General features: G+C 45.6%; 1 protein-coding gene across 1 annotated transcript in view; it reads right to left on the minus strand.

The window, feature by feature from the left end:
• The window catches only part of camkk1a (calcium/calmodulin-dependent protein kinase kinase 1, alpha a), a 146,173-nt gene extending 136,663 nt beyond the window's left edge, over positions 1-9,510 (minus strand). Inside the window, exons 1-2 of the mRNA XM_084319663.1 lie at positions 9,466-9,510; positions 4,339-4,392 (exon numbers count right to left, since the gene is read on the minus strand). The gene's annotated coding sequence lies outside the window, so the exon portion shown is untranslated. The remainder of the gene's footprint in view (positions 1-4,338; positions 4,393-9,465) is intronic.
• Positions 9,511-12,632: the final 3,122 nt, after the last annotated feature.

Here is a 12,632-nt window from a genome sequence, read left to right on the forward strand (position 1 = left end):
TGAACTGGTAACCTTTCCTCTCCCCATTGTTCTGTCGGTCAGGGGTACACCCCCTGTCCTTCAAGGTTCCCGTCACGTGGCGGTTCGGCACGTTACGGGGGGGGGGGGGGAGGGAGTTCCTGGTCCCACGGCCTGGTATATTGGGCGTGTGCACCGCAGGAATTCCCCCGCCATAGAGTACGTCACCGTGCGCGTCTCTGTTGGTAGGACTTCCGTGTGCTGTTCAGGTCCATGTGATGGATCTGTTTTCAGGGGGGGTGGTCAGGGCTCCTCCTCACCAAGCGCCTATTCAGGCCTTCTGTGAGTTCGGACTCCTTCTTCCATGTGAGGAAGCCTCCATCAGAGTACAGAGCCTTCCTCCTCAGATTGTCAAAGTGAGTGGACCCTCTAGAAGGGTCCTTTTCTATTGTATGTATATTCGATTCAATTCGTTTATTGAGTGTGTATGGGTTCAGTGCCTCTTCCCCGGAGGCCCTAAAACCAGTTTTTTACATGGCTCAAGGTGCAATATATTCTTTTCAATCTGTACAGCTCGCGTGGGAAGTCTCTCTGGGGATCCCCGTCTCTTTCCTATGGGAGGGTGGTGGGATGTAAAAATGTGAACATTTTTTACCCCGGCTGTGTAGACTGGGATACATACTGTTGATGCTTCCTTCTTTCTATTCCAGAAGTGTTGGAGTTAGGGAGTGTCACACCCCTCTTGTCGTTCCCCTGGGCGCCTTGGGGATTCAATGACAGGTCTAATTAGCCTGTTCATTGATGGGGGTGTGTCCCGACGCACGTATAGTGCTAGCTCGCTGTAAACAGGCGATTGACTGGCACGCCTTGGTTGCTTGTGGTTGAAACAGCGTTTTTATAAAGCAACTGAGATGGGGGTTTTTCCTCTTCCGACGACCACATCCCATGACCTGGGTGGGTTGTCGACGGATTCTCGTTCATGTCTGGGGGATGATGACGGGATGGATCTGAACATATGTGGTGGGGTCTCACGCCCTTGGGGTGGGCCACCAGGCGCGGTTCGTCCGAACGTCTGGGTGGCGCCTTCTTTTCATGTTAAGATCAACACGCATATCTGCCCTTCTCCTGGAGTAGGCATGTCGGCGTGGTTAGGGCACGGGACTGGTTCTGGTCACGCTGGTCCAGATCAGTTGAACCCGTTGTCCGCCGGGGATGCAGATCTGCTGTTCTGGTACCCTGAGGGACTTGGGCTTTTTTCAGGGGGAAAAATGCCAGGTCGGTCTGGGTGTCACAGGGTTAAGCGCTATGGAGACCCTGGTTGGGTATGTTTTTACTCAGCACTGTCGTCATGGCTTACAGCCATGCCATTCTGTACGCGCTCGATCTCGTCGGATCTCGGCCGCTACACAGGTTGGTCCTGGTTAGTACTTGGTTGGGAGACCGCCGGGGAATACCAGGTACGGTGTGCTTAGGGGCTGGTTCTCCATTATTTTTCGCTCCTCTCTCACGCATGGCGAAGAGGGGCCTGTGGGGGTGGTTTTTTGACCTCCTCTGGTGACCCTGTGCTTCCCGTACCGCCAGGCCTGGTCCGAAGTGATGTTTGCGACCCGTAGGCCTGGGTTAACCCTTTTTGGAAACTGAAACACTTGTACTGCGGTATAGCCGGTGTATACCCGCAGGTGTGTTTTGGAGTTTTTTCTTGAGGGGTTATAGGAACAACCACCGCATTGGGTAACACCGAGGTGGTTGATTCCCTGGTGTGTTGGAGCAGTGTCAACTCCCGGGTTCACCGTTTGAGGGTGCCCCTGCACGTTCATGACGTCTGCCAATCGTGTCAGCCTTCTCTGCCTCGACCCCTCTGGGTGGGGGTTTTTAAATGGAGGCTTGGTCATGCAACACCGCCAGCTTACGCTCCTTCCGCCGGGGCGGCTGTGTTCAGCTGTCCCCTCTGGCGCCTGTCTCGTCCGCAGTCTCCAGGCTAGGGTTAACAGCCTGTTGCCTGGTTTTTCCCCGGTGCGCTGCCTGCTTCCGTTGGTTAACCTTTTTTGTGTGCTTACGGCCATGCTGACTGCCTGTTCTGCAGGGTCAGTGTGCCAGGCGGTGTACTATTGGGGGGACGGGGCCCGCTCGGCTTACGGCCATACCAACCTGAACACGCCCGGTCTCGTCCGATCTCGGAAGCTAAGCAGGTTCTGGCCTGGTTAGTACTTGGATGGGATTCCGCCTGGGAATACCAGGTGCAGTAACTGAGGGGCCTTTGTCCGAATACGCTGGCGATGTGGGGGGCGGGGCACTACGTGCCCACCTGGTGGGGTCTTGATGCTGGCATCATGGACTTCTCCGGGCCCCCATTCTAGGGAGTCCAGTCCTTTTGGTGGTTCTGGGTCTTCCTTCGTGCTCCGCTGCTACGGCCTTGCCACGGGGTTGGGTTTGCCCTTGACCCCGTGATTCTGGGGGCAGTAACGAGGTTGTTCCTCCGTTCGTTCCCGGGTGGCATGCGGGTTGTGCGTGTGTGTAGTCGTGGGGTCAAGCCACGGTCTGCTCACCCTGTGCGTTGAGTTGCTTGAGTGCCTCTTCGCACGGTCGGGTCCGTCGCCCTCCCGTGACGTCCCTAATAGGGGGGCTACCCGCCATTAGGGGGGGTCGGGGGGGCTCGGCCCTCCCTGTTCTGATGGTTGTGGGGGGGCTGTCAGCGGGGTGTATTTGTCAGCCAGTGGCTCCGCTTGGCCTCCCTTGTGCAGTGTGATGCCAAGCTAAGCCACTAACGATACAGAACGATAGGTTATGACTATAACCAAGTTCTGTTAGTTAGGGGCGATGCTTGGCATCAGACGGCCGCTGCAGCCCTTGTCCTCACCTTGTGGTGAAAGCTTGGGAAGGAGGAGAGCAGGTGACCACACACCTGCTTATGAAGGTAAGCTGATGAGGGGTGTGGTCAGACTAATACTGGTATTAGAGGTACATTTGTGGTTTATTCAGTACGCGTGCACGTACGCGAGATAGTGCAGTGTGATGCCAAGCATCGCCCCTAACTAACAGAACTTGGTTATAGTCATAACCTATCGTTACACTCTCCCAGTGAAACTCCTCGCTGTCAGGTGACAAGAAGCTGCTGGCGATTCTACATGTATCGGAGGAGACATGTGGTAGTCTACACCCTCCCCAGACCGACAGAGGAGACATGTGGTAGTCTACACCCTCCCCAGACCAACAGAGGAGACATGTGGTAGTCTACACCCTCCCCAGACCAACAGAGGAGACATGTGGTAGTCTACACCCTCCCCAGACCAACAGAGGAGACATGTGGTAGTCTACACCCTCCCCAGACAAACAGAGGAGACATGTGGTAGTCTACACCCTCCCCAGACCAACAGAGGAGACATGTGGTGGTCTACACCCTCCCCAGACCAACAGAGGAGGCATGTGGTAGTCTACACCCTCCCTAGACACACAGTAGGGTTGAATTGGAGACCATTAACATTTCCAGCCACAAAACTGCTCCACTCTGCTCCACTCTAGCCTGACCCAGAAGATAATGAATGCCTGAGGGAGAACAGAGAGTCACAGAGCAGTATGCTTGTACCTCCATTTGATTGATTGATTGATATTTTATTTTTGTGTCTTACATACAGATGTATGCCCAGCCCATAGGGGTTTACAAGACACATGAACTATAAAAAAAAAAAGGTATATAGTATACTTAACAATAAGTATATAGTATATATACTTATATATATTACTTAAGTAAGTATATATATACCAAGATGGCCAAAGAAAAAAAAGAATAATAATAATAATGCTTTCTCCAAAAATCCTGCACAACTGAAAATCTCCTCCGCAAAAAACCAACTCAACATACAGACTCTCAGACTGCAAAAACAAATCCGGATTTACAAATAGAATTTTCTCAAATAAAACCCTCCTCAAGTCGGTACAAGGGGCAGTGAAAAACTAAATGAAATTCATCCTCCACCACTCCCAGATCACAGAGAACACACAGGTTTACCTTGGAATCTACCCACTTCCACAGCCAATGGCAGGGTGCCAGACAGCAACACCAGAGCTGTGTATTATCCGATTCCTAACTGTGTCTTATGATGCACACTCTTCATAGCCTATAGACTGGGAGACTTGTTTGAAAAGGGACACATACTGAGACTCGATGAATATTCAAAACACAAAGATCAGATCTTGGTGAGAGCAAATCATCTGTGTTATTAATCAGACCTCTTCAGGCATGTCTTTGAATTATAATGCTTTCGTTCTTTTCTGGTGTCTTAGTGTGTCGTGTAGCTGTTATGAAGCATGTATTTAGGTGTGAGTAATGTGTCATTTATAGAATGAAACATTAAAGTTGCTGAAATATGAAACCATACTTACGTAATGTTTGTCATCCTCCTCGTTATAGGCCAGCTTGACCACGCCATAGGAGCCCTGTGAAAACAGCACGATTACCACATATTCAATTATAGGCCTACATACATATTGTGTGAGAGATCGTATGTAGTAAATCTATACAGAGAGTGAAGAGATGGACTAAAACTGTATTGTTTATTTTGCTCTGTAAAGTGTCTTTGAGCATTCGGAAAAGCGCTATACAAAATTGACGTATTATTATTATTATTATTATTATTATTATTATTATTATTATTATTATTATTATTATTATTATTATTATTATTATTATTATTATTATAGTGTGCATACTGTATTACAGAGCAGGATACCGATGGGGGGGCGACAGTGGCTCAGGAGGTAGAGCGGTCGTCTGGTAATCGGAAGGTTCCTGGTTTGATTCCCGCTCCTCCCGGGCAGTGTGTTGACGTGTCCTTGAGCAAGACACTTAACCCCTAATTGCTCCCGATGAGCAGGTTGGCACCTTGCATGGTCGCCTCCGCCGTCGGTGTGTGAATGTTTGAGTGAATGGGTGAATGTGAGGAACAAATTGTAAAGCGCTTTGGATAAAAGTGCTATATAAATGCATCATTTACCATTTTATTTTACCAATATCAATGTGGCAAAAAACATACATACAGGATGAACCCATTTATGTGCAGGAATATGCATTATATATAGCTTGGTCTTACAGTGTTACTTACACAAAGTGCCATACCTGTGAACCGCCACTAGGGGCAGATTGGTAAACAGTGAGCAAGTGAGTGAAGTCTATGAGGGGCAGTGTGTGGCATTGTGTGGCAGTGTGTGGCAGTGTGTGGCAGTGCCACGAACAACCTCAAGGGGTGGCAGACAGTCGTGCAATAAGACAGCGATAACCCATCCACGTGAAATATCACTTAACCCATCTCCCGCCAATGACGTGTTACCACGTCATTCCTCGCCATGCGTAATCTGCCAATGACGTCTTACAGCGTCTTTGAGATCAATATTTCAAATGTCTGTCATGGTATTCACATTTCACCCACGGAGTCTTGACTGGTGCTGTAGATCTCCGCTCAACTCTCCAACGGTTCAATACCGCCACCTGGTGGCCGATCGGCGAGTTGCCAAAACCGGAAGTGGCCGGAAGTGCTTAGTCCGTCGCTATTCCGTCCGGCCACTCGCTATCGCTCGCGGGACTCTATCCAGACACCGTGCATAGCGATCCGTTGCCATAACTCAATAAAACAACATGATTGGACGTATATTAGTATTATACAAACCGGAACTGGATCACCTAGATCAACATCCCATAATAGCGATCTTTTGCTCCAGTATCACCCCCCATCGCTACGAGGAAGTTGCCGTGAGTTTCAGCGTTTTTGATTATTATTAACCATACAAACTGCTCTGATCTATATATCACCCATACTTCATGAATCATTTAACGTCGGTCATTGCATTATAAACGACCCCCCCCCCCCCCCCCCCCCCCCCCCCTCCGGTCACCAGCAGATGACCAGTCATGACGTTTAGGATCATGTACATGTGACATTTTTAATATAGCGTTGATCAGTATCAAACTGCATTTGATCATCTATATGCATTTATGGCTATATCTCACGTTCTATGAAATACAGCAGAAAACGATAAAAACATATTTATACTCTGGACGGTATTTTAGTATGAATGTGTGAATGAAAAGTAAAACGTTCCTACATCCTGAACGATAGATAATCGATGTTGAATGGGCCATAGTAATGTCAATTTAGCAATACAATTTAAAAAGTTATAGCCCTGCAAAGAAGGTGAACATCTCCATAGACAAATAGTGCTGCAGAGAGGTTACAAGGATGAATATAAGCTCCGGCAGAGAATGGGTTTAGAGCAGGGGTTCTCAAACGGTAATTTCAACGTGGAATTAAGGAATATCAAAATAAAAGCACACGTTGTTGAACTTGATCATGCATATTTATTAGATTCTTTTGACAGCACTATGTTATCAATACACATTTATAAAACGAGGCATATTTTGCACTAAAACACTAAAAAATAAAATATATATATATATATTTGTATTATTATTATTTCTTTTTTTTACTTGCCAATGGGCAACCCCACTGTCACCTGCCCATGACCCCACTTTGGCTCGTGACCCGTAATTTGAAAACCGCTGTTTTAGAGTGAACTGAATGGCACACGAAGACAAGTCAGACGGTAAAAAAAAAAATATATATATATCTAACCCTAACTAACCTTACTTACAGAGTCCTCTTCTCCAAAGTCAGCCACCTACTCCACCCCCTCAAACCCTCCCTCCAGAAATCTCCACTGAGCGGTGCACTGCATTTCAGCAATTTTTTATTCCAAAATCAATACCATTCACCTACAGCTGGCCTCATCATGCACCTCCCCATGTGATCCACCCTGGATTATCACCACCGGCCATCATTTTATCAGCTCCCTCTCCAACTTCACCCCAGCATCAGAATACACCATCTCAGAGCTCATCCCTAAAGCCAAAACCACCACCTGTCAGCTCGATCCTCTTCCCACCACCCTCGTCAAAGCCTGCCTGCCATCAATCTCACCCATGATCACGGACATAATAAATTCATCCCTCGCCTCTGGAATCGTACCCCCCACTCTCAACTGGCTGCAATCACCCCATCCTCAAAAAACCTGGTGCTGACCCAGCCGACTTAAATCATTATAGGCCCATCTCCAACCTTCCCTTCATCGCAAAAACCCTTGAGGGTGGTTGCCGCACAGCTGCAATCCCACCTCGACACAAACAATCTCCACGAACTCTTTCAATCCGGTTTGCGCCCACAACACAGTACCAAAACAGCCCTTGTTAAAATCACCAACGACCTGCTCCGTGCAGCTGACTCTGGACTTCTCACCATCCTCATCCTCCTCGACCTCGGCATTCGACACCATCTCCCATCCAATACTCCTGGACCGCCTGGCTGGCATTGGGATCACTGGTGTCGCACTCTCCTGGTTTACATCATACCTCACTGACAGACAACAGTTTGTTCAACTCAAGACCCACAAGTCAGGGTGTTCAACTGTTTCACCGGGTGTCCCCCAGGGGTCAGTATTGGGTCCCCTCCTATTCACCATCTATCTCCTTCCCCTGGGCACAATCCTCCGTCACCATGGGTCCACTTCCACTGCTATGCAGACGACACACAGGTCTACATCTCCTCCACACCCACCACTGCCCTTCCCCCCACCTCCCTCACCACCTGCCTTGAGGACATTAGGAGCTGGATGAGCAGAAACTTCCTGAAATTAAATGGCAGCACAACTGAGAATGCTCATCGGCTCCAAATCCACCCTCACCAAATCACAAAACACCCCAGTTCCAAACATCACCATCGACGGCTTCCCTGTACCCTTCTCCCCCCAAGTCAAAAGCCTCTGTGGCATTCTGGAGCAGTTCCCTCTCCTTTGCACCATACATCAAATACACCACCCGGTCTGCCTTCTTTCACCTCCGTAATATCTCCAGACTCCGCCCATCCCTGTCCCAATCAAATACAGAAACCCTGGTCCACTCATTTGTCACATCCCGGATCGATTACTGTAACGCTCTCCTCACCGGCCTTCCCACCAAACTTATCAACAGACTCCAAATCATCCAAAACTCTGCTGCTAGGATTATCACCCGCACAAACTCATCCCACCACATCACCCCGTCCTCATTCAATTACACGGCTCCCTGTGCACTACCGGCTTGATTTCAAAAACCTCTTACTCACCTTCAAAGCCCTCCACAATCTAGCCCCCACCTACATCACTGACCTCCTCCAAGATCACACCCCCTCCCGCACCCTCCGCTCATCCTCTACTGGACTCTTATCCATCCCCAGCTCACGCCTCAGTACCATGGGTGCCCGAGCGTTCAGCTGCTCGGCTCCCAGACTCTGGAACTCCCTGCCCCCACACATCCGACAGTCTAACTCACTCTCATCATTCAGATCACAATTGAAAACCCATCTGTTCAAACTCGCATAATCACTATAACCTCCATCACTGCCCAATACCCCCTGCTGTTTGTTTGTCTGTTATTTTAACTTCACCGTTTTTTATACTTCTTGTTGTTTATCTTATTATTTTCTTAACCTTGTCTTGCACCCTGTGTGCCACTGTTTTATATTTCATATGTTTACATTGTTTGTCTTGTTTTTAACTCCACTGACACTTTTGCCAAGATCATTGTTTTAATCTTGACTGTTCTGTTTTTATGCCCTGTAACACCTTGGGTGTTTTGAAAGGCGCCTCCAAATAAAATGTATTATTATTATTATTATTATTATAGTATTATTATTATTATTATTATTATTATTATTATTATTATTATTATTATTATTAATAATAATAATAATAATAATAATAATAATAATAATAATAATAATAATAATAATAATAATAATAATAATAATAATAATAATAATAATAATAATAATAATAATAATAATAATAATACATTTTATTTGGAGGCGCCTTTCAAAACACCCAAGGTGTTACAGGGCATAAAAACAGAACAGTCAAGATTAAAACAATGATCTTGGCAAAAGTGTCAGTAATAATTATTATTATTATTATTATTATTATTATTATTATTATTATTATTATTATTATTATTATTATTAATAATAATAATAATAATAATAATAATAATAATAATAATAATAATAATAATAATAATAATAATAATAATAATAATAATAATAATAATAATAATAGTAATAGTAATAATAATAATAATAATAATAATAATAATAATAATAATAATAATAATAATAATAATAATAATAATAATAATAATAATAATAATAATAATAATAATAATAATAATAATTATTATTATTATTATTATTATGATTATTATTTTATTATTATTATTATTATTATTATTATTACTGTCATCATGCACTTGTCCTAATATACTAACCTACACTGTGTAGCACGCAACACTTTGATGAACATTGTTACTCAGCTGATAGAGTTGTGCCCTTCCTGATGACTTGTCGTACAGAACTTGTAAGTCTCTTTGGATAAAAGAGTCAGCTAAATGATATAATGTAAATGTAAACGTATGATCAGAGGACTGCTTACCTTTCCAATCTCACTCTTCAGCTTATACTGGTTCAACTGGATACAGTCCTGTGAAGAGAAGAGAGGAACAGCTGAATACAGTCCTGTGAGGAGAAGAGAGGAGGAACAACTGAAGCAGCAATATCTCTTCTGAAAGGTCAGCTAAAGGAAGTTCAGAGAGCAAAGTAATTCTCACGAGCTGCACCCCGACTCTGGAACTCCCTCCCTCAGAGACTCTCCCTCACTCTCCACCTTCAAATCCAGACTCAAAACCTACCTGTTCTCCCAAGCATTCAACCTTCCTTACCCATAACCACCCTCCTCCAACTCTCCACAATTTCCCCCTGCCCCACGTTCTCTCCTCTCCTGCCCCCCCACCCCCCACCCCCCTTGGTCTTCCCTTACTCTCCTCCCGACTGTCTCTCCTACTCACTCCCGTACTTGTTATCCGTTACTCATGGTTTTATGTTTCCTGTGTATTCTTATTGTCCTCCGTTTCCCTATGGTTCTGTTTCTTTGTTTTCTTTGTTTCTTTTTTGCCTATTGTCAGCGACTTTGGGTCTTTGAAAAGCGCTATACAAAATAAATGAATTATTATTATTATTATTATTATTATTATTATTATTATTATTATTATTATTATTATTATCCTGTTTCCTGTTGCCGTCCACCTCGTCATCATCCTCATCCTCCTCATCCTCATCATCCATCATCCATGATCATCACAATCTGCTCCGTAATCATCCTCCTCCTCATCACCTTCATTGTCATCATCCTCAGTACCATCATCATCATCACCATCATCATCATCATCACCACCATCCATCATAAGATACAAACAACAACAACCACATCAACAAAAGAGACACAAGAGAACTAATGCAGATAAAAATACGGCCTTGGTCACGAAAACAAAATGTCCCCTGCATGTGTCTGCTGCCAAGTCATTCATCTCAAGAGATGGCTGATCTGCAACCGCTGTTACAAAACACTAGCTGGCCAGGGGCACCGAGGAACACTAGAGCAGACTCTAGAGCAGACTCTAGTGGTGGTCTAGAGAGGTAGAGAAACAAGTAGATACTGAGACGGGCAGACCCCAGGTGGTGAGAGCAGGCCACTGCACCTCCTCATCCATCACTCTCAACATAGGGGCCCCCCAGGGCTGTGTTCCGAGTCCCCTCCTCTACTCCCTGTACACACACGACTGTGTGGCTCAGCGGAACAACAACACAATCATCAAATTTGCTGACGACACAGTAGTGGTGGGCCTGATCTCTGCAAACGACGAGAGGGCCTACCTGGAGGAGGTAAAGGTTCTAGCGGGATGGTGTCAAGAGAACAGCCTCTCCCTGAACGTCAGCAAAACAAAAGAGATGATTGTGGACTTTAGGAGGTCGGGGGTCAGGGACTACAGCCCCCTCAGCATCGACGGGGCACCGGTTGAGAGAGTGAACAGTTTTAAGTACCTCGGAGTCCACATATCCGAGGACTTGACATGGACCACACACATTGACAGTGTTATCAAGAAGGCACGACAACGCCGCATGGGTAAGGCTAAGAGAATAATCAAAGACCCCAGCCACCCGAACAACTGCCTCTTTGAACTGCTGCGGTCAGGCAAGCGATACCGGAGTCTCATGGCAAGCACAGAGAGACTCAGAAGGAGCTTCTATCCCCAGGCCATCAGGATGCTCAATGAACAATGAAGAATAACAGACCATCAAATACACCACAACACACACATCCACACGCACACACTCACTTTAAATAAACAACACACCGTAGCACCCACTTTAGACACTAACACACTTTATATTTATTGGCATCAATCTCATGCACCTCACCACCACAAGGTGGCACCACAAGCTAAGCTATACCTCACCATTTCTACACTGTACTGTATCTGCATTGTACAGACTGTACATATACTGTATATGTATATTGAACATTTTTGTTTTGTTTACACTTGTTTGTGTACTTGACTTTCTATTTTATACTTAGATTATACTATTGTATACTATCTTGTTATTTTATCTAGCACACTCTCAGGAGCAAAACAGAAAGAAGCATTGCATGCAAAAGTATTCTGTATTTCTGTATGACAACTAATAAAGAAACTTGAGGTAGAGTTGAGTAGATACTGAGAGAGAGTGAGGCAGAGAGAGACAGAGAGCGATGGAGAGAGGGGGTGAGAGAGAGGGGGGGTGAGAAGAGAGAGAGAGGTGAGAAAGAGGATGTAAAAAGCTATAAATGACCAGTATTGCTAGTATTATGCAATAGGTGGGGGGGGGGGGGGGGGGATAGATTTGAGATGCGAGTAAGATTGTGTGTGAGACAGAGAGAGAAGAGGAATAGATAAAGGATGAGTAAATACTGAGAAAGGGGGGAGGTAGAGAGATAAGTAGATACTGAGAGAGAGATAGAGGTAGATACTGAGAGAGAGAGATAAAGGTAGATACTGAGAGAGAGAGAGAGAGAGAGAGAGAGAGAGAGAGAGAGAGAGAGAGAGAGAGAGAGAGAGAGAGAGAGAGAGAGAGAGAGAGAGAGAGAGAGAGAGAGAGAGGATGGATTGGTTGAGTGCTTCCCTCACTACAGCAGGTTTAGAGTGAGGCAGGCCAGAGGCCCCAGGCTCTCCAGTGCAGTGCAGCTGCTTTGAGCTGCTGTGTTTTGATGACAACAGGAGACACAACAACACAGCCCGGGATATACAGTAAAACCAACGAGACATTACATCATTACTGCAGAGGGACTGCTGGGTAAAACGCCACGTTCACACAACTTCCCCCACTGTTTTAAACCATTTCACTACCACACTACAGAAGGTTAACCGTCTGTAGTGTGGTAGTGAAGGGGTTAACCGTCTGTAGTGTGGTCGTGAAATGGTTAACACTTTGTCGTGTGGCAGTGAAAGGGTTAACCCTTTTGTATAGTGGTAGTAAAAGGGTTAACCCTGTTGTCGTGTGGCAGTGAAAGGGTTAACCCTGCTGTAGTGTGGTAGTGAAAGGTTAACCTTCTGTAGTGTGGTAGTGAAAGGTTAACCTTCTGTAGTGTGGTAGTGAAAGGTTAACCGTCTGTAGTGTGGTAGTGAAAGGTTAACCGTCTGTAGTGTGGTAGTGAAAGGTTAACCTTCTGTAGTGTGGTAGTGAAAGGTTAACCGTCTGTAGTGTGGTAGTGAAAGGTTAACCTTC

Source organism: Notolepis coatsorum, assembly GCF_963971535.1.
Source record: "Notolepis coatsorum genome assembly, chromosome: 8".
NCBI classification, from domain to species: Eukaryota; Metazoa; Chordata; class Actinopteri; order Aulopiformes; family Paralepididae; genus Notolepis; species Notolepis coatsorum.